Source organism: Protopterus annectens, chromosome 9.part0, assembly GCF_019279795.1.
Source record: "Protopterus annectens isolate FY-2018-M chromosome 9.part0, PAN1.0, whole genome shotgun sequence".
Taxonomy (NCBI): domain Eukaryota; kingdom Metazoa; phylum Chordata; order Ceratodontiformes; family Protopteridae; genus Protopterus; species Protopterus annectens.
In genome coordinates, this window is record NC_056743.1 from 1,544,238,187 (window position 1) to 1,544,265,040 (window position 26,854).

Here is a 26,854-nt window from a genome sequence, read left to right on the forward strand (position 1 = left end):
CAGTTCAAATACCATGTATTCACATGTGGCAGGCGTCAGACATGGAACTATTGAAGGTCACAGGTACATATGTGTATTTGGCACACACATACATCATCTGTGTCCATTGCCATTACTGGTTTAATCGATGTCATGCATTATTGTGAACAACAACCCACACACATGGGCATTCTATGTGACAAAAACACACGTGGCATGTCTGGAATCCAATGCCATAACTAACTGTGCTATGACAGTAGTGAGAGACGCAGTAGCAGAGCATGCTATTTGCCCTCTTCCGCTGTACTTGTAGGGTGCTGACATCATCTCTGTGTAGAGATTGGAATATGCAGCAGCTGGTGTGTTGTACTGGTTGGCAAAAGGGTCAGTTCTTTCACATATGTGATTGCACACACACTACTTTCACCCTCTCCCACACACACTTGCTATTTGCAGGATTCAAATCCCTACCTAACTATGTTATGACACTCAAGACGGCCGCATTAGCAGAACACGCTATTCGCATTACTGAGAGGTTTCCCTTCTCCTGCTGTACTTAATAGGGTGCTGACATCATCAGTGTTTAGAAAGGGGAATGTGCATCTTGTAGTGTGTTCTCCTAGTTGCCAAAAGGGATATTTCTTTCATACAGACTTGCACACACACTAACTCCCTCCACACACACTGAGCATTTGCAGGATTTAAACCCCTACATAACTATGTTATGACACACAAGACGGACGCATTAGCAGAGCATGCTATTCGCATTACTGGGCATCTGTTCTGCACCTGCAGTATTTATAGGGTGCTGACATCATTATTTCTACAGAGGTATGTACATCTAGTACTGCCTGTCAGGTGGGGGATAGCATATATATGCATTTGCAGCCACCTATGTCAGGGTCAGATATGCACATCGCACTGGCAGGTTATGTTATATACCATGCTTCGTGACCACAGGACCTGTAACACACAACACAACCAGTCCTGACCACCCCACCCACATCCAGGACACACACTTTGCTTCCCTGGGAACAGTGCCAAGATATGCAGGTGTTCACATACACCATTCCAGTTGTTAACGTCAGGTACAGGCATATTGTGTGTGGGAACTACTCAGGCCTCTACAACATTACCCTACAGCCACTACAATTTGTGAGTCTATGTGCTATGGCAGAACCACTCACCACAGCCACAAGGGGGCATACATATTGCACCTGACCATCTACAACATGGGTACTCACTGTTCCACACCAGAGGTAGACCACCATTGTTGATATCTGACTATACCCACCTTTCCCTGGCCATCCATATCCCATCCCCACCCCCAGGCAAGGTTGTCACTGCAAACAAACTGTATTTATCAAAAGCAGACTTTACACTTGTGAAGACTGGGGTTGAAGACTTCAAAGGACCCATGCTGGGGGAGTATACAGGCCACTCTGCATAATCCTTGACAATTGCATTCTATGAGCATGTGGAAGGTTTGCATTAGGTTTGCATTGAACATGCTATCCCAAATATACCCATGACTGCTCCACAACAGGACACCTGTCAGATGTACACCAGCCATATATGAGCTGTCCAACAGACAGAGTGAGCTAATATATTGCAGAGCAGTAGCCCACAGAGGGAGGACATCTCTGAACAGTACCGGCACGACACTTCAATCCCTCATAATCATCACGACAGAGTGTTGACAGTGAAATTGTCCAGACAATGCAGATAAGGCTCCCCTCAGTCTATTATTGACGCCCACTTACTGTTAGAGGTCCTCAGCAACCCTCTTCCAGCACACACCAACAACATGGCTGTGGCTTAGCAAATTCAAACCCTGGGATCTCCACTGTGTCCCTGCTTGACAGAGGCACAGCACACTAGCCTCACACGGTGCCTTATGTGACCTACTTTACAGTGGCACAGTAGCCTACTGTACTGGGGAGGCAGACGCCAAGCACACTCTGGCTAAGCTGTCATTCCCTAGGGCAAACAGCCTAGTGTTGACCTCTACACCCATATGTTTAATTGTCAGATGCACATTATTTGTTGCTGATAGACTGTTTGCAGGTCTTTATTGCCATAGCATTCCCTGTTTGTATGAACAACTTGTGTATCTGTGGAAGATGTTTGCATATGGGAGGGATCCACTATATCACGTATGTCTCTGTAGTCATTTAACTGTGTGCACTGGGCAGATTGCTGTAATGTGGTTGGTTCATGGAATAACACGTACAAATACCAGATATGTGTGGCCAACTACTAAACTGAGATTTGGCCTAAGTGTGTGAGCATGCCCAATTCAGCCTTCCCATGGCATGTTGTCTGACATATGTCTCATTTATCAAAGTGTGCGAGCATGCCCAGTGTGAGCTTTCCATATGTTGAACTCTGCAGCCCACCACATTTGTGGATGAGTGTGAACTTCAACAAATATCTCCCGTTTATGGTTGTGTGTTGTGTGTCATGTTGTGTAGTTACTGTCCAACTGCTTTGTTTGTGAACACAACAGGGATTAGACTGTGCCTGCAGGGTTTGCATGGGATACTTTGCATACAGTTGTCAACATCCTTTCATACTGACCTAACACTGTAGTACCGTATAGTGTACTGGTTCAGTACTTTCACTGTGGTGGACAGTATCCTGGGCTTTAGTCCTATCACTGCTTTACAGTTCCATAGTGAGCACAACAGCCTGGTTAGGGGCCAGTTGTGCACATCTGACCATGTTGCATTATGTTCAGATATGAACTACTTAAACCAGGCTTGTCCAACATTGGTAGTGTATTCCACAACATAGGTGTACATTTCCAAACACTAGCGATGTGCCTTAGGCCATTTCTAATGCTAGTCGGAGAGTGTGTTTGTCCTTCGACACACATTGTAAGTGGAGTTTGCCATGACATATGTCATGGTTAGTATACTGTGCCTCCGTCTACCTGTGACATAACAGTGATACCCAGGGTAAACCTACCATCTCCCATCCACTCATCAAGATTCCTCTTGAGGAGAATTGATGAGTGACTCTATGGATAACCTGTACTGGGAGTTTACTCATGAGTGGGAGTGGCTTCTGTGTTATGGATCATGCAGTACAGCTTGTCCTATGTATGTCAGTGCTGGGGTTCAGGTCTCTCATGTGCATAGCTCACTGCCATTCAGATTGCACAAGGTGCAGCATGTTTATTGATTCCAGCTTGGACATGGCTTTATACATCAGGCACAGCTTGCCTCTGGGTGGGCAGTATGGCAGTGTGTGTAGCTGCAGTTTGTTTAATCAGGCAACACATGGCATCTGTTCAAGCTCTTTGATACTCCTGGTGAGGTACTGTTGGGGACTTTACAGTTGATGGAGGTGTCCCACAGGGGCTATTGTAGTCAATTGTAACGCTGATGAAGGATGACTGCAGAGCCACAATGACCTCCCCTTATCTAGATCTGACAACCTTCATGATTAGGTGGGTATATGGTATGTTTCTGTAAACAGTACAGCCACATGTTTGTCCAGTGCAGGATATCTATCACATTGTGTCCCCAGGTCTCTCATTACATGTTAAGTATGTAATGGGTTAACACCTTTGTGGTAATTGGTGGGCACTTACTGTATATCCACGGGGGTTGACTATACACTTTTCTGCAATTAGCTTGCTGACATGGCTATGGCACCAGTTGTCTGTTTCTGTGTGGCCCTTTTGTGGGATGCTTGTGTCAGCTGGAGGGTCAGATATGGTGGGCAGTTTGTAGTCCTCTGCAAACATGTTAAGACACAGTCCTTCCATGTTGGCCTGTACCTATGGGACATATCTACCAAACGAGGGAGGTCCCAGGACCAAGCCTTGTGGGATGCCAGTTATATCTGGTTTGTAGTCTGACATGGCTGCAGCATGTCTGACCATGTCAGTTCTGTCCTTGGTCTGGTTTGCAACCCCTCTACTGACATAGGGGTTTATATTTAAGCTGGTGAGCATATCTATAATGAACACGTAGGGTATTGTATGGAAGCCTTTGCAAGGTCCAGCTACGCTGTGTGGACCACATTGCCCTCATCAATGACCTTAATGACTGTTTCAAATGAGTCAGACATGTTTAGGGGTAGGATCTGCACTTAAGAAAGCCACACTGGGTAGGGTCTGGTGTCAGTAGGTCCCCAATATATTTGTCTGCGGTACATGCTGATCCTTTCCATAGCTGTGCAGACCAAGCTTCTCAGGATTCTGGGGTGGTAGTTTTCAGTATCCATTCAGGCAACACCTTTGTTGAGAACGACCACTGTGGTTGTACACTGCTCTTTGGCTACATATCCTGTAGTAAGGCTGACATTGAGCAGTAGTGTGATTTGGCATTCCATTCTTCTTGGAGTCCATGTTGGACTCAGCCCAGGACACCATCTCATACCATTGCTGCTGTGTGTTTTGCTTTGTAGATGCTGGCTGTTACCTCAGCATCTGCAATGTCAGCGGGCCAGCAGTCTGCTGGGATAGATATTTTGCATTCTGGGGGGGGGGGTTGCACTGCACCTGTCAGGATGTATGTTGGCAATATGTGTGTGTGTTTGGTATGTTGTTTGTAATATTTGTGTGATTCAGAGCATATCTGTGAATTCCCAACACGGTTCCTACCATCAGTTGAGGAAGCCTTGGGATTATCCTTCATAGGTTCATAGGTTCATACTGGGCTATCCACCCTAAGGCATTTGTAAGCCTAGCCAGAGTGTGTGTGGCTTTCGCCACCCCTTGCTATGTGAATATTATGGCCATTTATGATTTGCTTTGCTGTGCCTCTGTCTGGACATGACACAGTGAAGACCCCCAGTGTAAATCTACGATCATCCATCCACTTGGCAAGATTCCTGTTGAAGATTGTCAGTGAGGGGCTCTGCCTAACATGGAGTGGGATTCTGTTCCAGGGTGTGGGGAGCCTCTGGGTTATGTATCTGTCCCTCCATCACATCCTATTTCATTATGTGTTGAGGTTGACATCTCTCACTCTCACAGCTCCGATGGCTTTGAGTTTTCTGGGGTGGAGCATGTCCCATTACTCCTGTGTTGGACATGGCCTTGTACAACAGACATACAATGCCTCTGTGTAGGCAGTATGTGACTGCATTCAGCTGGGGTGTCTACAGCCAGGCAGCATATGACATATATTTGAGACCCTTTATCCTCTTGGTGAGGTACCTTTGAGGTCTTTCTAACTGCTGCAGGTGTCAGGTAAGGTACATTCCAAATGAGGCATTGTACTAGATTATGGGTCTGATAAGAGAACATTATAGGGGCACAATGACCTCTGTTGACGTAGATGTGAATCCTTTCATGATACGGTGTCCAATATAGACAGTCTTCCTAGCCACATTGGCAATGTGAGTGTCACATAACAGGTTACTGTCCACTTGTGTCCCTAGGTCCCTGATTACTCCTTCCATACATAATGGTTTACCACCTATGTGGTAATTTGTGAGTACCTTGTTTGGTATTTAGTGGGACATTCATACTGTCCAGTGTCTTCAGGACGGCTGGGTGGGGTTCCTGTGTGTGAGAGTGTGGTCTGTAGCATGCTACAGACTGTACAGCAGTCTTGCCTATGGTTAGTTGCACATGGGTGGACTCCAATGCCTTGTGCATTGTCAGTTACCTGGACGTATGGGTGTCTGTGCTGAATATGGATACTCACCCTCCTTTTATGTTTTGTTCCAGGTTTTGGGGCCATAACGCATGATATGTGGTGTAACCTGGTAGTGCTGGTGTGCTGTCAGGAGGCTTGCAGCAGGTTTCTGTCACTGCACAGACATCAATGTTCTCCATACTGGGGAGGGCCTCGGGAGCATGCATATTGAGGTTTACACATCTGGCATTGGTCAGCATTACCCTTATGTTTCTTTCCACTTATGTTTTCTAGGGTGGTGGGTTAGTCTTTTCAGCCTTGCCTACGAAAGGCTGTATGGAGGTGGCAAAAGCCTTATCCAATATCCAGACGCCCAGGGGTAACAGGTGCAAGCCAACCCTGGAACAGCTGCGTGGCTTGTCAAGCATGACATCCCAAGCAGACAGACATTGGATCCCCTTGGAATGACACCAGTAATTGTGCCACTTGTTATAACTGATCATTCTGTGTTTGTACTGTGGCATCATTCTTGGTGAGGGTAGGATGCTGCAAATGGTCAGTGTCATACCGGCCTGGACTACATAATCGGAGAGCTCATCTATGTCTCTTTTTATGTAGTCCGGGGAGGTACATCTCAGGTCATTCACACTAGCATGGACTATGACTGCATCATATTTCTACTTGCTTTGGGGTGACCTGCATACTTGTGTTATGTGGCGTATTGTAGCAGCCTACAGGCAGCTTACTGTACCCTTTCCCTTGTTCAGTCTGGTGTGTGGGACAGCAACATGTCTCACTATGGAGTCACCTATTACAACTGTATCAGGCATGTTGTTTCTCCTTCTGGCCTGTGACTGTTTGGCACACCAGCTTTGTGTACTATGTGTTGCATGTGCTATGTTTGGAGGTTGTTTGATTGGGTGTCTGCTTTGGAGGCCTCTGTTGGTGTGGTGTGTTTGTAATTCGGGCCTCCGGGAATGTTTTTCTGTGTTTATGTCTTTGGTTTGCAGTTGTCATAAGTCTATCTGGGACTGGGTTTGTGGTGTGTGTGGTTACCTTCTCCTCCTGACTAGTTTTGGGAGTACTGAGTTGAGAGAGCTCAGCCTCCAGTTTGGATAAATGGTTGCATCTCTCACATATATTTGTATTTCTTGGGGGGAGTTGAGGGTTGTCTGTGTACTTGGGGCAGGTGTAACATTGCCTCAAGATTCACAGATTCAACTTGTTGTAGCTGGCCTTAGTGGATTGTATGTGTGGACATATTTTATTGCCATACTACTGATCAGTGATTACTTCTTTTTTTATGTTTGCTCTATCATGTAGTAGCTTCCTCATTCTCTTGCATGGTTTGGTAATGGCTGGAGTCCACCATGCCAGATGCCTGCGTGTATGGCATTGTGTCTTGTTTTAATTTAGGATTGCATAATCCAAGCATTCCTGGCAGTGTTCATGGAATGCCTGTATAACAGGTTCTGAGGTGTGGCCCATATTTTGCACCTGCACAGGGCCTTTAATGGATTCAACATCAGTTTGGAGGAATGCAACTTTTGCTTTACACATGTTTTTCACTGTGGTTTTCTGGCCAGGGACTGTGGTCAGGATGTGTATATCCAGTGTGATTACTCTATGGTCTGGTCTTACCAGTGAGCAATACACTTCTCATCTTGCCATCCAGTACCCATGTTGCTGATTATCACATCCAGTATGCTTACCCCTCTTGTGGGAGTGGTACGTTGTTCCTGGGCATTTTGGTTTATGGATTCTATGAACTTTTGTCCTACAGTGTTGGAGCTAGTATAATGCTCCCAGTCTATGTCTGGGTATTTTCAGTCACCCAATATAATGTGGTTTGGAGGACTTGATATATTCATGTATTCCAACATAGGCCAGGTGCAGTTCCTGGTGTTGTGACGGTAGTCTGTAGCAGGCTATAAACTGGGAGGCAGTTTTAGCCACTGTTACTTGACCATGGCTAGTCCATGCTGCTTCTTGTTGTGGTACCAACATCGGGGTGTGGTTATCCTTGACAATTATTGCTAGTCACCCTCCTTTTGTAGCTTGTTCCATGTTTTGAGGCTGTACAGCACAGTATGAGGTGTAACCTGGTGGTGTTAGGGTGCTGTTGTGAGCCTTGACCCAGTTTTCTGTTACAGCACAGATATCAACATTCTCCATACTGGGTGAGTTTAGACTGCATGCATCTTGCTGTTTAGACTTCTGGCATTGAGTAGCATTACATCTAGGTTCTTATCCCTTCTGATACCTATGAAGGTAGGTTTGTGTTTTGAGCCTTACCTATTCAAGGCATGCTGTGGGTAACAGCAGCCTTTGCCAGTATCCATACGGCCTGCACTGCTAGGTGCACGCCAGTCCTAGTAGGTGGAGCATCATGTCATGCTCAGCATGTCATCCCAGGCTGGCACACATTGGATCCCCTTTGACTAACTGCAATACTTCAGCCAATTATTGCAATTGATCATCTCATTGTCATATTGTGGCATGATGCTTGGTGAGGGTAGGATGTTAGTCACGGTCCTCAGGTGTGCATATAGTACATGGTGTTACATTACTTAACACATGGCATTCATGCCTCAGGTGGTGCTGCAGGGCTGCCTCTGTCGGATGCAGATATTACACTCCCTGTACATGTTTGTGAGCAGGTCATGACATTTTAGGCATCCCTGTTATTATTTGAGTGAATCAGAGGGGGTATCATTCCCAGGGTTCCTACTGAGCCAGTGTATGTGCTATGCGTTGCCTCTTTGCCAAGGCCAGGGCATACTGGGCACGCCTCCTTCTGCCTACTGGGGCAGGCTCAGGTTGTCCCTCCGAGTCACGCTCTGCCTGTGATGGCCTTGGCAATGGTGGGGGGCTGTTTGGCCCAGCCCTATGCTGGTCCTGCTGCAGCTGTTTTCGCAAGATCATATTATGTAGCATAGCACATACCATGACAATTTGGGTACATGTAGTTCGTGTGTACTGCAAGGCTCCACCAGATGTGTCCAGACACCGGAACCGTGACTTGAGCAGCCCAAACACACGCTCTATTACATTACGTGTTTGTGCGTGTGCCTCATTATGGCGTTCCTGTTCAGGTGTGTGTGCGTTTCTGATGGGTGTCATCAGCCACGGCTCCAGTGCATATCCTGCGTCCCCCACTAGGTGTCCGTGTGGGATGTCCCCATTGGCAAATGTCTGGTACAGCTGCGTCAAATGCCAGGTGTGGGAATCATGGTAGCTCCCAGGGCAGCCAGCACACACCTTCATTATTATGCCCTGGGCATCACACACGACCTGGCAGTTGATGGAGGGGAAGCCCTTGCGGTTGATGTAGGCCCTACTCCACTCACCGGCTGGTGCTTTGATGCGTATGTGCGTGCAGTCTATTGCACCCACTACCTCAGGGTATTCTGCTATTTGCTGGAAGAGACTCATATTGCTGGCCAATACCTCACGGGCATTGGGGAAATATACATGATCACCGACATGTGCTGACATGGCATCCAGGAACTGGTGCAGTACCCTGGAGGCTGATGCCTGTGATATCCCCATCATATCACCAGTTGGTCTTTGGAAGGTACCTGTTGCTAGTATTCTTAGGCCAACACATACCTTGGTTTCCTCTGGGATGGGTTCCCCTCTGTTGGTTCTGTGTGTGAGGCGTGGCCTGCACAGCTCAACTATTTGCTGCAGGAGCTCTCTGTCCACTCTATAGCGCTCTACTATCTCCAGCTCATGTAACCCATGGTAAGTGACCCTGGGCCTGTACACTCTTCTCCGTCTCCTCACTGTGGGTTGTCTGGCACCATCTGCATTGTCACCACCCCCAGCAAGTCGCCTATGTCTCATTATGACAGCTATGGCAGCCCCTAACATTTCTGCTCTGAGTTCAGCTTTTTCAGTTTTCACTTCTAATAGCTTACTCCTGTCTTGCAGTGTCTCTTGAGAGAAACATCCTGCACTGCTGTTTGCAGAGTTTTAAGTGCTGGGCTGGGCTACTATTCTGCCTGTGTAATTGCCTGCTTCTAATTGTTTTCACCTGCTAGCTCCAGCAGTATTCCCTGTTAGCTTCGTACGAATTCTGTTGCTTCCTTTTTCCTTTCTGTTTCCTCAGGGGGGAGCAGCGTGCATACCAGCAGAAACACGCTCACAGTGGCTTACACGCGCGCACACATGCTTACACGGTTCAGAATCTGCTTATTCGGGTTAAAACGCGTGCACACCCACGCAAACAATGTTACAAGTCTGCCAACAGGCTCCCACATGCTCAGTCTGCCCTACATGCACGCATACTGTCCTACTCGCGCTTCATGGCGCACACACGTGTGCATGCACGCCCAGCAGGAAACTTTGGTGTACACAACAGTGTACACCTTCCATTTCTTGACTTTCCCATGCTTATGTTGTGGCACTCCTCTTTCCATGATATATGTCTGACATCTGTCATGTAACACTGACCTCCAATGAACTGCATTTCTTTCTGCCATTCCCCCCTGTGATGTCACCTATCTCCTACTCTGTTCCTCCCCCTTATGTAACTCTTACACTACTCAGAATGTGCTCATTTGCTATGTGACAGTGGAATTCAGTATCCTAACACTCATTTGCATCAGATTGCCTACTAATGCTTAGTTACATGTCTTAGACTCAGCTTCCCCCCTTAGCAACCACTAAACGGTGGCCATGTTGTTTTTGGTCTGCTGGTCCCTGCATTGTAAACCCATGTATTGCATAAAACCTACATTTGTGGGTTTATAACCTTTATTTTTATGTTTTATACAGCACAGCCCTTTTGTGCGGGGCTGCGCTGGGTTAAAAATATATATATTTTTTAATATTTGCATTGGGGTTGGCATGCTGCCTGACACATATGCACCCTTTATTTGGAGCTGACATGGCTCCATTGTGGTTTTTGCAGAAACGTACTCAGTTGTCAACTGAGTACATTTCTGCAGCTAAAACGGCTCTTACACGGGCTGCTTTGGGCTTCCTGGATCGCTAATCTACCTCATTTGCATGCTGTTCGGCTGCAAGTGAGGTGATTAGCATATCCACGCCCACTCCGTGTAAGAGACGTTTTAGCTGGTCTCTTACACGGACTTTAGGGCTGTTCCTGGATCGCGAAGGCTGCATGGAGTCTTACACTACTCTTAGACTCCGTGCAAGCCTTCGTGAATCCTGCCCCAAATATTATTAATGTTCATGGTAATAGGGATTTTGAGAGATACAGAGGGCAACCAAAGACTTGTTAATTTGTGGTAAAGATGATCACTTAATTAATGAATGTGATAAGGAAAATGTTTCTATGGTAATATGGGGCAGAATGCAAAACAATGATTTAAAATGCAAGAAATATGGTAATACAGGACAGTCATGGCTAGAATGTAAAATAGATATACAACGAAATGAAAATATAAGTATACAGGAGGAAAGCTAGAAGAAATTATACAAAAACAAGTAAGGAAAGTAATGTAGAGGTCGTGCACAAAGGTAAAGAACAAGATAAAGGAAAAGGAAAAAAAGGAAACAGACTAGACCAGTGAAGAATAATCTAAAAGGCACAGAGTAAAAAGTAAAAAGAATTCTATAGGGAAAAGAGTTAGGGAAAGGGAAAAAAAAATAAAAACATAATGTTTACAGAAAATAAAAATGGTAAAGGATAAGAACTCTACTATAGCTGTTAAAAGCAGAAAATATTAGCTTTAAATGTAAACAGTTTGAAAAACATTAAGAGGAGAATTTGTACATTACAATGGTGTACTGCAATAGAGGCCAAAGTGATAATATTAGAGGGCATAAGATTATTAACAAAAAAAGAAAGAACACAAACAGAAAAACTTTGGATGGGAATGTTATATGGAACATGGGTAAATAAACATGTTCAGGCATATTTGTATTACATGAAAAATACCTTAAATATTATATGTTACAATAGTTCAATTGGGTGGAATAACAATATTAGACAAGATGGAAAAAGTATGTATATAGAGTCATATCCTTATATGCATACATGACAAAAAAAGAAAGGGAGAACATGTTCAAAGGTATACGCAACTATGTATGTATAAATATGAATATTGTAATAGCAGGTGATTTTAATTGTAACATAAGAGAAAAGAAGAATAAGTGTGATGTTAAAATAGTTATGGGAAGTAAGTTAAAGTTATGGGGAAATAAACATTGGACGTATAAGAGAAATTATATAAAAACTGAGACAGACTATTTTTCTTGTCAGAAAGTTTAAAAATTAAACAAAAAGGAATTAAGTATAATGGATTTTGTGATCATATAATAATTTAGATGAAAATACAAGAAAATGAAGAATGTATTAAGATAGGAAAGGAATAAAAAGAATGAATGAAAAGGAATTGGATCAGTAGAAATAAAAAAACTGATTACATTCTGGAAACAACATATAGACATGAAAGATTTTTATGAAAATTGGACAGTATGGTGAATGCAGTTTAAAGAAAAATATAAAAAGTGTTCTTAGAGTGTATAGATAAAAAATGAAGGAAAGAAAAAGAAAAATATAATATGCTGCATCAAGAAATATTTAAGGATGTATTAGGGAAAGAGAAAATATTTTATGAAAAGGAAAAAGAATTGTATAAAATGAATCGGATTAAGGTTCATAATCTGTTATACAAACAAAAATATCTGTAACAAGGGAAAAAAGAAGAGGCAGCACCTTATTTGTGTAAAATAATGAAAGAAGGAAAGATAATAAGAGTGTTAAAAGACAAGGAAGGTAAATTAATTAAATATCAAAAAGGAATATATAAAATAATTAAAGAACATGCATTGAATTTATTTTCTAAAGAAAGACATGAAGATATATAAAAGATATGATGAGAAGAAATTAAACAAAGAATATAATGAACATCTAGAAAAAAAGGATCTAAATGAATTAAATGACATCTTGAAAGATACTGATACGAATTCTGCAACAGGAATATATGGAATTGAATATAACATGTTTAAAGAAATGGAAGATTGGCAAAATGTAATGTTTATCAAAGTGATGAATGGTTAGAAACTGGGAGTAAATAAGAAATAAGTACTGGAGTAATAAAATTCATATTTAAAAAAGGAAACATGATATTAATAATTAGAGACTGATAACTTTAACACAGACTATAACGTATTTATGAGAATATTTGTTAAAAGATTATAATGTAATCTAGAGAAGGTATTTGATCAAAATATGTTTTGGAGAAAAGGAAAGGGTGGTCAAGAATTACTATGGCTAATAAGAGAGGTAATTGGTGACATTATTAATAAAAAAGTGGAGACAAAAGTAATGATAGGAGATATAAAAAAGCTTATGAAAACATACAGCATGAATCATTATGGGGGTTTTGAAAGCATACACTATAAGTGAGAAAATTGTAAGTACAATTAAATCCGTGTATGAAAAAATACGTGAAACTAAATGTGAATGGAAGGATAGAAGAAGAAATTAAAGCAGAATGTGAATAAGACAAGGGTGTCCAGTTAGTAGTATATTTTTTCATTGGTTATTAATATAATCTTCTTCTTCTTCTTTTGGCTGCTCCCATTAGGGGTCACCACAGTGGATCATCTGTTTCCATTTCTTCCTGTCCTTTGCATCTTGCTCTGTCATACCAACGACCTGCATGTCCTCTCTCACCACATCCATAAACCTTATCTTAGGCCTTCCTCTTTTCCTGTTACCTGGAAGCTTCATCCTTAGCTTCTTTCCCAATATACTCTGCATCCCTCTTCAGCACATGTCCAAACCAATGTAATCTTGCTCTCTGGCTTTGTCTCCAAACCTTCCAACCTGGGCTGACCCTCTAATATACTTATTCCTAATCCTGTTCACCCTCATCACACCCAGTGCAAATCTTAACATCTTTAACTCTGACACGTCCAGCTCTGACTCCTGCCTTTTTGTCAATGCCACTGTCTCTAACCCATATAACATAGCTGGTCTTACTAACCTCTTGTAGACCTTCCCTTTCATTCTTACTGGTACTCGTCTATCACAAATCACTCCTGACACTCTTCTCCATTCACTCCATCCTGCCTGTACTCTCTTCTTCACCTCTCTTCCATACTCACCATTACTCTGAACTGCTGATCCCAAGTATTTAAACTCATCCACCTTCGCCACGTCTACTCCCTGCATCCTCAACATTCCTCTATCCTCCCTCTCATCCACACACATATATTCTTAGTCCTGCTGACCTTCATTCCTCTTCTCTCTAGAGCATATCTCCACCTCTCAAGGGTCTCCTCCACCTGTTCCATACTCTCACTACAGATCACAATGTCATCTGCAAACATCACAGTCCACGGGGACTCCTGTCTGATCTCGTCTGTCAACCTGTCCATCACCACTGCAAATAATAAAGGGCTCAGAGTTGATGCTTGATGTAATCCCACCTCCACCTTAAACATATCCGTCACTCCCACTGCAGACCTCGCCGCTGTCACACTACCCTCATACAAATCTTGTACCACTCTTACATACTTCTCTGACACTCCCGACTTCCTCATATAATACTACAACTCCTCTCTAGGCGCCCTGTCATATGCTTTCTTTAAGTCCACAAAGACACAATGCAACTGCTTCTGACTCCTGTACTTCTCCATCAACACTCTCAGGGCAAAACCCGCATCTGTAGTGCTCTTTCCTGGCATGAAACCATACTGCTGATCACTAATCATCACCTTCCTTCTTAACCTAGCTTCCACTACTCTTTCCCGTAACTTCATGCTGTGACTGATCAGTTTAATCCCACTGTAGTTACTACAGCTCTGCACACCATCCTTATTCTTAAAAAAAAAAAAAAAAAAAAAAAAAATCGGTACCAAAACACTTTTTCTCCATTCCTCAGGCATCCTCTCACTTTCCAAGATTTCATTAAAAAATCCAGTTAAAAACTCCACTGCCATTTCACCTAAACACCTCCATGCTTTCACAGGTATGTCATCTGGACAAACAGCCTTTTCATTCTTCATCCTCTTCATAGCTATCCTTACTTCCTTCTTGCTAATCCACTGCACTTCATGATTCACTATCCGCACATCATCCAACCTTCTCTCCCTCTCATTCTCTTCATTCATCAGCCCCTCAGAGTACTCTTTCCTGCTGTTCAACACACTCTCTTCGCTTGTGAGTATATTTCCGTCATTATCCTTTATCACCCTTACCTGCTGCACATCTTTACTATCTCAGTCCCCCTGTCTAGCCAATTGGTACAGGTCCTTTTCTCCCTCCTTAGTGTCCAACTTTTCATACAACTCTTCATACGCCTTATACTTAGCCTTCGCCACCTCTCGCTTTGCTATGCACCTCATCTCCTTATACTCCTGTCTACTTTCTTCTTCTCTCTGACAATCCCACTTCTTCTTCGCCAACCTCTTTCTCTGTATAGTCTCCTGTAATTCCTCATTCCACCACAAGGTCTCCCTGTCCTCCTTCCTCTTTCCAGATGTCACACCAAGCACCTTACTAGCCATCTCCCTTACTAGCTCTGCTGTAGTTACCTAGCTATTCAGTAACTCTTCACTGCCACTCAGTGCCTGTCTTAACTCTTCCCAGAACTCCACCTCACAATTACCCTTTTTCAATTCCACCATTTAATCCTTGGTGCTACCCTCACACTAATCCTCCTCTTCTTGATCACCAATGTCATCCTGCAAACCACCATCCTATGCTGCCTAACTACACTTTCCCCTGGCACCACTTTACAGTCTCCAATAGCCTTCAGACTGGCCATTCTACATAAGATATAATCCATCTGTGTGCATCTCCCTCCACTCTTGTATGACACCCTATGCTCCTCCCTCTTGTTAAAATACGTATTCACCACAGCCATGTCCATCCTTTTCACAAAATCCACTACCATCTGACCTTCTGCATTCCTTTGCTTAACACCATACCTACCCATCACTACCTCATTCCCTCTGTTCCCTTCACCAACATGCCCATTGAAGTCTGCTCCAATCACCACTCTCTCACTCTTGGGTACAGTCATCACCACTTCATCCAACTCACTTCAAAATTTTTCTTTCTCATCCATCACACGCCCAACTTGTGGAGCATATGCACTAACAACATTCATCATTACGCCATCAATTTCCAGCTTCATAAACATCACTCTAGCCAACACTCTTTTCACCTCCAAAACACTCTTAGCATACTGTTCCTTCGGGATAACCCCTATGCCATTTCACCTCCCATCCAGACCATGATAAAACAATTTGAACCCACGTCTGATACACCTAGCCTTGCTCCCCTTCCATCTGGTCTCTTGCACACACAATATATCAACCTTCCTTCTGTCCATCATATCAGCTAGCTCTCTCCCTATACCAGTCATACTGCCAACATTCAAAGTTCTGAACCTCACTACCACAGTCCTAGCCTTTACCTGCCTTCCGGCATGCCTTCCCCCTCTTCTCCGCCTTTGGCCAACAGTAGCCCAATTTCCGCCAGCACCCTGTTGGCCAACAGTACTGGTGATGGTCGTTGCTAACCCGGGCTTCGACCGATCTGGTATGTATATCTGTACTGTTGTCCTCATGTTTGATTTGGCAAAATTTTATGCTGGATGCCCTTCCTGATGTAACCCTCCCTATTTATCCAGGCTTGGGACCACCACTAAGAAATGCACTGGCTTGTGCATCCTCTGTGGCTGGGTTATTGGTTATTAATATAATAGTGATTGAAATTAAGAAAATGTCAACAGACGGAGGGTATAGAATGATTAAAGAAGTGAACTGCCAATAATGTATATTTATGCAGATGATATAGTAATAATTACAAAGAATACACTATGGATGGAAAAAATAAATGTTCAATTGGGTATAAAGTTGGGAAGAACTGGATTAGAGATAAAGAAAAAAGTAAAGGATTTAGTGGAATTTAATGATAGGCATATGGATGTGTTAGGAATAAGATTTGGGAAAAATTAATATATACAGGATCAATGGGAAAGAGTGATGAAAGAAATAAAGGACATGTTTATATTCTGGGAAACATAGATTTTTATACAAAAAGAAAACATATTTAATAAATAGTATGGTGTTAGGCAAAATTGTGTATGTAGCAAATGTATATATTATACTGGTAAAATATGAAAACGAAATGATGATTTTAATATTTTCATTCATCTGGGGTTCTAGTTTGAACCCAGTTAATAGAGGAATGTTGTATATAAAAGAAGACCAATGTGGGTTAGGGCTAATTAATCCTATTGTACATGCAGCATCTTTAAGATTATACAAAGTATTAAAAAGTAGTATGACTGAAGAAAAAATGTAATATAAATGATAATATATTACAAATATAAAGATGTATGAGAAGTAATGGAAGTCAGGAAGAGTGGTAAAAGTATTATCAATGAAGAAATAAAAACATATCAGAATACAATTTTGTTATGGAAAATAAAAAAAGAATGTTGTAGAAAAAAAACAGAAAATAATTGTATATGAATATAATGAAAACACTTATTTTGTTGATCCATAGAAATATTTAGAAATGAATAAGAAAAAAGCTGTATTAAGGAGACATGAAAGCAATAAAAAAGAATGTAATGATTTTTATGGAGATTACCCATAAATACATTGCCTGTAAAAGCAAATATGCAGTATAAGAGAAAACAAGACAGAAACTGTAATAAGTGTGGTGAATTAGAAACTGCAGAATGCATTTCTGAAATGTGATAGAATTAAGAGTTTATGGAGAGAAATATGTAAACATGATATGCTTAAAAAGTATTTAAAATTCAAACAGTTAAACATGGACATGATAGAATATGGGTACTATGAAATGTAAAGACAAGACGAAGTAAAGAAAATGGACAGAATTATTTTTTATGTTGCATGGACAATCTGGAATAAGAGATTTAATTAGATTAAATATAATGGGAAATGGACTCTAGCAAAGATATTAGAAAAAAATATGGTTTGGGTTGTGGGTAGGGGGATAATTGAAAAGTGAAGTAAATGTATGAAATATGTAAATAGTTGCAAATAATGTAAATTTATAAATATGTAAATAGTATATAATGCATATTTGTGTTAACAAATAAAAAAAACTACTCATTATTGTTGTGAGTGGGACCCATTTTGCAGGAGCAATTCTGTTTCTTTTCCAGGTACAGAGGAGGCCTGGAGATACCAGGAATAAAAACACTGTACTTTAATAAAATAAATATACCTAATTATCAGTCAAGCACTTTCATTCCTTACAATTTAACAGAACTTCATCAGAACTAATGTACAATAACATTCAAACCTCATTTATACACAAATCCTACCATGTGACTTGAAAGACAATTACAAGACAATTAAACTAATTATTAAAACAATTAATTTGTCAAAGACATTGGTGGAGTACTACAGGATATTGTTATTCAGTTTGTGCTTCATTCCCTGGCGGGAGATTTATTTAGTCACTTGAGATACAGGGAGGCAGATGGAGAGAGAAGGAGATGGAGCAGTGAGAGAAATGGGGAAGAAAGTGAATATCGACACCAGTGAATGTGTGCATTTTCTAAGGAGATGTTAAAAAGAAATTTGCTTGATGGAGATGTGTCTGCAAATGATGGATGTATAATTACAACCCTCCAGTCAAAACAGTTGTGGGATAATTTGCTTAAAGAAATGGTAATGCAAAGTGAGACAGAAAATGAAGATGTTTCCTGGGGGTACATCATCTAGAAAATATAAAAGCAGAGTGCAGAGACAATCGAGAAAATAGTGGTAAGATGGGAACAAAACATATGCAGAGAAAGTAAAAGAAGGCAAATGGGAATTAGCAGAAAAGAAGGCTGAAGAAAATGAAAAATGGGAGGAAGCATGTGGTAAAGATTTAAAGTAAAGAAGACAAAGACATGGAAAGGCATGAGGTTTGGGACAATTTAATAGCTCCTTTTGGGTGTAAAAGCACATGAGATAAGAACATTTTTTCTTATTAACAAAGAGACATCTTGTGACATTATATTTGAGACTGTTTTTTCAATGGAAAGTTTTTTTTAGAGAATATGAAAAAAAAAAGAAAAACTGTAATCCATGGAATCTTTTTGTGATAAAAGCATTTATCAGGGAAGCAAAAAAGAAAATCCATGTACAATTTTGAACAGAGGTAGAAAGAGATGCTTTAAAAGGACATTTGAAAACTTTATGTAAAGAAGTACTGGTCATTGAAAAAGTTTATGACAAAAAGAGTTTATGGGCTGGTCACTGGAATTGTAATATTTTGTTAAAAATAGAAAGAAAAAATATTATACATATTCCAAACACAATAAATGTGGAGGAGAATAGGGATGTCATAAAATACCGGGGACAACCCAAAGTATATTCTTTTTGTGGAAAAGAAGAATATTTGACAAGTAACTGTATCGAAACAAAATGTTATATGTGTGGGGAAATGATACATGATGCAAAAAATGTGAATTAAAATGTTACAAATGTAACAAATTGGACATTTATGGGTGGATTGCAAAAAACAAAATAAAAATAAGGAAACAGAAAAAGAAAGAGAAGAAAATGAACAAAAATAAAAAAAACTTTGAAACGTAGTAAAAACAGAGAAAAGTTGGATAAAAAAATAATAAAGAGGTCAGGGGAAAAGTTTCTGAAATAATTGATGAAAAAATATAAATTGGGAGGTGGTAAAATAAAAAAGGAATTATATGAGTAAAAGGGTAAAAGACAGAAAAAGAAAATTTAAAGGGACAAGTACAAAAGAAAAGGGAAGGAAATGGATGAAAAAGAATATATACAGCTAATGATTGGGGTTCATATAATAGTTAAGGTGTCTGAGTCACAAACACAAGGTACAGTGCTTGGTTCTTACCTTTGGGTGGGAAGTTAGCTATGCTTAGAATGGCCTTTTAAGATTGCTAGTCTACTCATTATTTAAGAACATGAAACCCTGAACCTAAGGAAAAGGGGCTATGAAAAATTTAGAGTACTTTCTGTAAATGTGAATAGTATTAAGAATATAGTAAGAAAAATAGGGATTTTTTGTGGTGCAATACATGTGATGTAGATGTAATTATATTAGAAGACACAAGATGTTTAACAAATGAAGAAGATTACAAACAGAGAAGCTATGGGCAGAAAAGAACATCTGGAATTTGGAAAATGAGAGATGTTCTGGAATAGCTGTATTATGTAGAAATACAGAAAAGATATTAGATGTAGCTTTAGCAAAAATGGGAAGACTAACCATTGTAGATTTAAAGTAGAACAAGTTTGTAGAATTATAACAATATATCCTTATGTTGTGGTTGTCTTTCGGCTTTTCCCGGTTAGGGGTCGCCACAGCGGAACTCCAGTACGCTAATGATTGGCAGTTGATTTTCACAAATGCTAAGGTGCCAGCTCGACGTTCAACCTTCAACGAAGGCATGCCCATTTACGCATATCTTTTGAATGCCCACCCAACCACGGGGAGGACATGCAGACTCCACACAGAAGGCACTCCCCGCACTCCAGCCAGGAATCGAATGGGAGAACCTCTTGCTGTGAGGCAACAACGCTACCGCTGCACCACCGAGGAAGTCCATATATCCTTATATTTATTGTAAAAAAAGACAAAGCTTATTTCATCAAATTTAGGCCATGTAGTGATAAATATAAGTATAATTAAACAGGAGACTTTAATTGTGATTTAACAGTCAAGTGTAAAATTAAAAGAAATGATATAAGAAAATGTTAGAAGTTATAAGATGTTGTATGTATTGAAATTAAATAGAATATTTTATAGAATCAGAAGATTTAGTTAGAGGAGAAGTAGAAATACTTGAAATAGGACGTTCTGATCATCTTTCAGTATAGCTAGAAATATAGGAAAAACAAGGAATATATAAAAATAGGCAAAGTAATACAAAGGACAAATGAGAAAGCATGGAATAAAGAAGGAAAGATATTAGTAATGCAGTTATAGAAAGATTATATTACTATGAGAACATTTTATAAAAAATAGTCAATGGTGGCTGATATTTCAGAAAAATTTAAAAAATGTATTTTACACTGGCAGTATGATGCGAGAAAAAGTAGTGAAAGAAAAATATAAAATAACATATAATGCTGCATTGGAAGATTTAGAGCATAATGATTGGAAGTACTTTAACAAAGAAAAATAATGATATGAAAGAAAGCAAGAAAAATACAAGAACTGTTATATAAGCAAAGATATTTTTACAAGGGAAAAGAGAAGAAGCAGATTAGTAAAGAAAGATTGTAGTGTAATGAGTGAAATAAAAATGTAAAAGGAAAAATAGAAAGAACTCAGGAAAGTATTATGAATAGTGTAGTACAGTATGTACAAGAAATATTTAAAGAAAAAAGATGGTAGTGGAAAAAACATGAAAAGTAAAAAGTTAACAGAAAAAGAGAATAAAGAGTTAGAAAAGGAGACTTCTATAAATGAGCTAGATAAAGTATTAGGACAAGTAAATATAGATTCAGCTGTAGGACGATATAAAATAGAATATGACATGTATGCAAATTTAAGGGATTGGCAAAAAAGTATTTTTTAAAGATTTTGAATGAATGGTTAAATGAAGGCTTTATGTATAAAGAATTATGTAGCAGAATGCTTAAGTTCACATTGAAGAAGGAGGATAGAAGACAATTAAAAAAGTGGAAATTGATAGTATTGAATAATTAAGCAATAATGGATGAGATGGTGTGGGTATATTGAGGAGGATTTACTCATGGTTGGTGTTTGAGCATGAGGGCAAAGCCTGAGTGATTAAACAAAGCCAACCATGGGTAAATCCTCATATACCCACACCCAATTTGTTGGTTTTTGCTTACCTCTGAATTCATGAATGGCTATTTTCCATGTAGGAACAATGTAGGTGTTCCTGCATGGAAAATGGCCGCTGAGCGATCCAGGAAAGTGTTGTTTTCATGTCCACAAGCGACCCTATACTGTTCCTGCACAGAAAGCCGTGCAGGATCCAAATCACCTCATTTGCTGGAAAAAAAACATGCAAATGAGGTGATTTTTTGCAATCCACGGAGCTGGCCAGACTCTGTGCAGGAACAGTGTCAGACCAGAAATGTATTTAGTTAGTAACTGAATACATTTCCGCATCTGAGCAAATGGAGGCAGGACAGCTAGTGGAAAGCATGTATTACAGTCAAACACACATTCCAATGGCCAAATATAAGGCCATTGGCATTAATAAATGTTAATATTTTTATAAAATTAAACTTTTTTTTTTTGGCTGATCATGGCCATTTAAGCTCAGGTCAGTGGTGGGCAAACAGGATTGTGCCAAAAATCAAAAAAGAAAAATGAGAAAAGTTGATTTTAAGATAAGTCTGCATTTTGCCATTATAGTCAATGGCATACAGAATGTAAACAATACGAGGGAGCACTGGTTCTCAAAGGAAAAGGGTCTGTCTAAGTGCAGTAACTAAAGATGTACACACTGGGGTATGCAAATGAGGGGAGTTATACTGACTCACAAAGTGTCAGCTTGCACCTAACCATGTAGTTGCAGCATTACAACAGTGTAAGTATAAGAGCTGAATGACTTCTTGCTTGCTGTAAGCTCATTGGAGATCTGTGGACCATGTTTGCCCTTAGCTAAGTACAGCTAAGGAAGGGGGTGTGTCTGAGGCTGTAATGTCTTATTTCATGAAATGCAGAGCATGTTCATGTCCAGGGAGGGCCATTTCTGCTTAAAAGAGCTTACATTAGCTAAAAGGGCGTGCATGTCTAGCAGCTGGACAAAAAAAAAAACAAAGAAAATAGCAGAACTCTATACATTTGAGCACCAGGTATGCACAGCACACCTCGGAGCTTAAACAGGGAGGAAGTGGGAAAAAGCAGTAGGAAGGCAATCAAGGAGAACTAGCATAGCTGGCAGGTGGAATGTATCAGAAGCAGCCAATTACACATACAGCAGCCCAGCACACCAATATAAAGTATGCAAACACCCTACAAACTTGTTTTTCCCACAAACTCTACACCACCAGTGTACACAGACTGGGGATTTTTAACTGGCAAAAATACCTAAATATGTTAGAGGCTGCTGCTGCTTTACTCCATCAATATGAACTAGAGACTGAGGGTGGTGAGGAGGAGAATGCTGATAATTGACCCACAGTGAGGAGGAGGAGGACAAGTGTGTACAGACCCAGGGTAACCAACCAGGGCCTACATGAGCTGGAGATAGTAGAGCGCTATAGGGTGGACAGGGACATTCTACAGTAAATTGTTGAGCTGTGCCGGCCACGCCTTACACACAGAACTAATAGAGGGGAACCCATCCCAGTGAATACCAAGGTATGTCTAGGCTTAAGAATACTAGCCACTAGTACCTTCCAAAGACCAACTGGGGATATTAGGGGGTGTCTCACAGGCATCAGCATCCAGGGTACTCCACCAGTTCCTGGATGTCATGACAACATAGCAATGAACACATATATTTCCCCACTGCCCATGAGGTGCTGACCACATGTATGAGTCTCTTCCACCGTATAGCAGAATACCCTGAAGTAGTTGGCACTAAAGACTGCATGCACATCCAAACCAAAGCACCACCCATTGAGCGGGGCAAGGTCTACATAAACAGCAAGGGCTTCCCAGCCATCAACTGCCAGGTCATGTGAGATGCCCAGGGCATTATCATTAATGTGTGTGCTGGCAGCCCTGGAAGCTATCATGACTGCCACATCTGGAATTGCTCACAGCTGTATCAGGCATTTGCCAGGGGGGGGGGGGCATCCCATATGGCCATCTGGTAGGGGATGCTGGCTATGCACTGGATCATCTGAAATGCACACACATCAAACAGGAACACCATAATGAAGCACACGCACAAACCAGGATCATTGTAGAGCGTGTGTTTGGGATGCTCAAGTCATGATTCTGCTGCCTTGACATATCCGGTGAAGCCTTGCAGTACTCTCTAGCTGCATGTACACAAATGCTCATAGTATGTGCCATGCTACACAGTATGTTCCTATGGAAACAGCTGCAGCAGAAACAGCACGGGGCAGGCCACACAGCCCCCCCACCATTGCCAAGGCCAGCACAGGCACAGAGGGACTCAGAGGAAGAACATCCTGAGCCTGCCCCTGTAGGCAGAAAGAAGCATGCACAGTATGCCCAGGCCTTGGCAAAGAGGCAATGCATAGCACACACATTGAAACTGTAGGGACCCAGGGACTGATACCTCTCTCTGACTCGCACAGAACAGTAAAAGGGATGCCAAACATGACACTACCTGAGACTTACCATGTACAGGGAGTGTACTATGTGCATCCAACATAGTCAGCCCTCCACCACTGTCCTCAATACTGGCCCAGCAACAAGGTAAGCCCCTCTTCCTATCAATTATTGAATGGAGTAGTATGTTTTCATACTTGTATGTATGATATGGATGCAAGCATACAAGGGAATTGGGTGGATGAATGGGATAGCAGCAGACACCTATATGAGACAGCAGGAAATTCATAACAAATACTGGTGTCAACATACTAGACAGCACTACATAAGGTGACATCCCCCACTGTAGTACATGTGATGGCCCAATGAACTGTGGGTGTCAATAGGTCACACACATGGATGTCAATGAGGGTCACATATCCACCACCAGCCTCACCCAGCAGGACAGGTGTAGATGACCATGAAGAAAGGCTGGGCTAAGGCCCCCAAATGATGGCAATGGTGAACAGCCACCCACCAGACCTACACAGACATATTACAACAGGTCTGTCAGTTGCATTCCAGTTCTGAAGGGTACAAAGTCTGAAACCGAAATATATGCTATTAAGATCTAACGTGCACTCTACTGATATGCCTCCTGTCTGCATGATAGGTCACAATACAATATGAAATGGAAGCCAACAGAGTAACTGAAATACAAGTAGAGGTCTGTTGACCGTATATTAGAACACAATAGAGACATCATTAATGGAAAGGAGAACAGTGCATTGGCCAAGCATGTTGAGGCAGAAGAGAAAGACCATACTTTCAAATTCTTTGTTCTAAAGGTTATCAGAGAAGGGATGAAAAGAGGTTATGTGGGAAATAGGACTGAAGCAGCTGAGCAGAGGTGGATCATTAAACTTAATGCAGATACACCACCAGGTATAAATTAAGCAGTATCATTGAAACCATTCTTAAAAGCTGGAGCACTCAGACATTAACACATTTATGCACAGCATTTTAAAATATGTAGACAAATGTGAATACATTTTTAAAAAAGTTTTTTAATAAACAAGTTTGTAAATTAAGTATTAGATGTTTTTAGTAGCAAAGTGTAAGGGACACTTTAAATGCCCTAATTGCTATCAATTACTTGTTAATTGATTTTAACGGTATAAAGAATGTGCTTTAGTTGTTTAAAGTTGTCTGTGGAAGAAGTCATAGAGACTGTGAAAGCACTTACGTTTTGGTATTTTAAATAAAGTATTTGTGTCCAGGAGTGGTGGACAAGGTTCTATTTACTTTGTTTTGGTGTTCTACTGTCACACTTGCCTGGGGCACATAATCAGAGAGTTCAACCATGTCTCCTGTCATGTAGTCCAGGGAGGTGTGTCCCAAGTGATTCACACCCACATGGATACGGAGTGATACACATAGTTGTTGTGGAGTGACATGACTGGCTGTGTCATGTGTTAGATGTTGGCATGTGATAGATATTTGGCTATTACCTGCTCCATATTCAATTTAATGAGTGGGATGTGTGTGCCTCAGTATTGAGGTACCCATGATCAGTGTATTGTGCAAGGTAGTTAGTCTTAGGAGCTTAGGTTGGGGACACACTGTGTTGGCTAAATATGTGTCCCTTGGCATGTGCCATGTCATGGTGTCTGAATGGGTGTCTGCCTTGCTGGTCTGTGCTGTTTGGGTAAATGTCCATTGAGTGCTTCTAGGAAGGTGGGTGTGTGGCTTTTTCACTCTATGTCATGGCTGTCAAAGTGGGTGTCATGCAGAGCTACGTGTTCCACATGGTGTGGTGCAGGTGTTGATCTTATCCTCTTGACCTGCTAGTCTAGTCTTTGCTGGAGGGTGCATATGTCCACATTGGGTGATATATGGGTAACCCTCACAGGTCTGAGTGTTTGGAGTTTAGAGGGGAGGGTTGTCTGTATACAGGAGGCAGTTACAACAGTGCCATAGAATGGACAAGTACACCAGGTTAATGGGTGAAAGCACAGCTAACTGCCCTTCAAACATGCCAGGAGGGGTGGACATAACTAGTCAGTACTGGGGCTACATCTGTGATGAATGAGTAATGCTGACAGCTGCCAAGTGTGCCACACTTCTTGATACAATAATCTGGTAAAGTGCCAAGCCATACTGCTAGCTGAAGTGCAAGACAGAAGGAACTAGCACGATGTATGGGTGGAACATAAGGCAGACTGGCTGCTACCTGTAATACTTTAGCACAACTGAGCAGTTATCAGCAGCTTTGGCCATGTGAAAGTTCAGTAAGCTCTGTAGCATGTGCGGTAACTGTATAACACTATAGTAGACATACCTAGATAGGCAGTAGTTCTAATCCCAGTACTGGCAAGTGTGTATATGTATGTGTGTGTGAATCATGTATTGTCTGACTCATACCATTTTTGACCTGTATACTACCCTTTACACTTCCCTTCACTCCAATTTAGTAGACCTGTTGATGTCATCCACATTAGAGGCACCTTTGGAAGAGGTGGAAATGTATAAGCTCTATAGCGTGTCTGATAACTGCATATCACTATAATAGGAATATCTAGATAGACAAGAGTTCTAATCCCAGTACTGGCAAGTGTATGCATGTGTGTGTGAATCATGTACTGTCTAACTCATACCATTTTTGAACTGTATACTACCCTTTACATTTCCCTTCACTCCAAGTTAGTAGACTTGTTGATGTCATCCACCTTATAGGTATTTTTGGAAGATATGGAAATGTATAAGCTCTGTGGCACATCCGCTAACTGCATAGTACTATAGTAGGAATACCTAGATAGGCATGAGTTCTAATCCTAATGCTGGCAACTGTGTGTGTGTGTGTGTGTGTGTGTGTGTGTGTGTGTGTGTGTGTGTGTGTGTGTATGGACCATATCATGTGTGGCTTATACCAGTTTGATGTATATACCATACACGGCTGATGACCACCTCCCGCTGCCATTACTTTATATAGTGTGGTAACAGCATCTGCCTCACATGCAACAGGTAAAACCATTATACAGTCTTCTGTACAGATGTGTCTAGAATATCCATATGTTTGAACCCTAGATGTGGTTGGAAGTGGTCTGTGTGGCGTAACAATGCC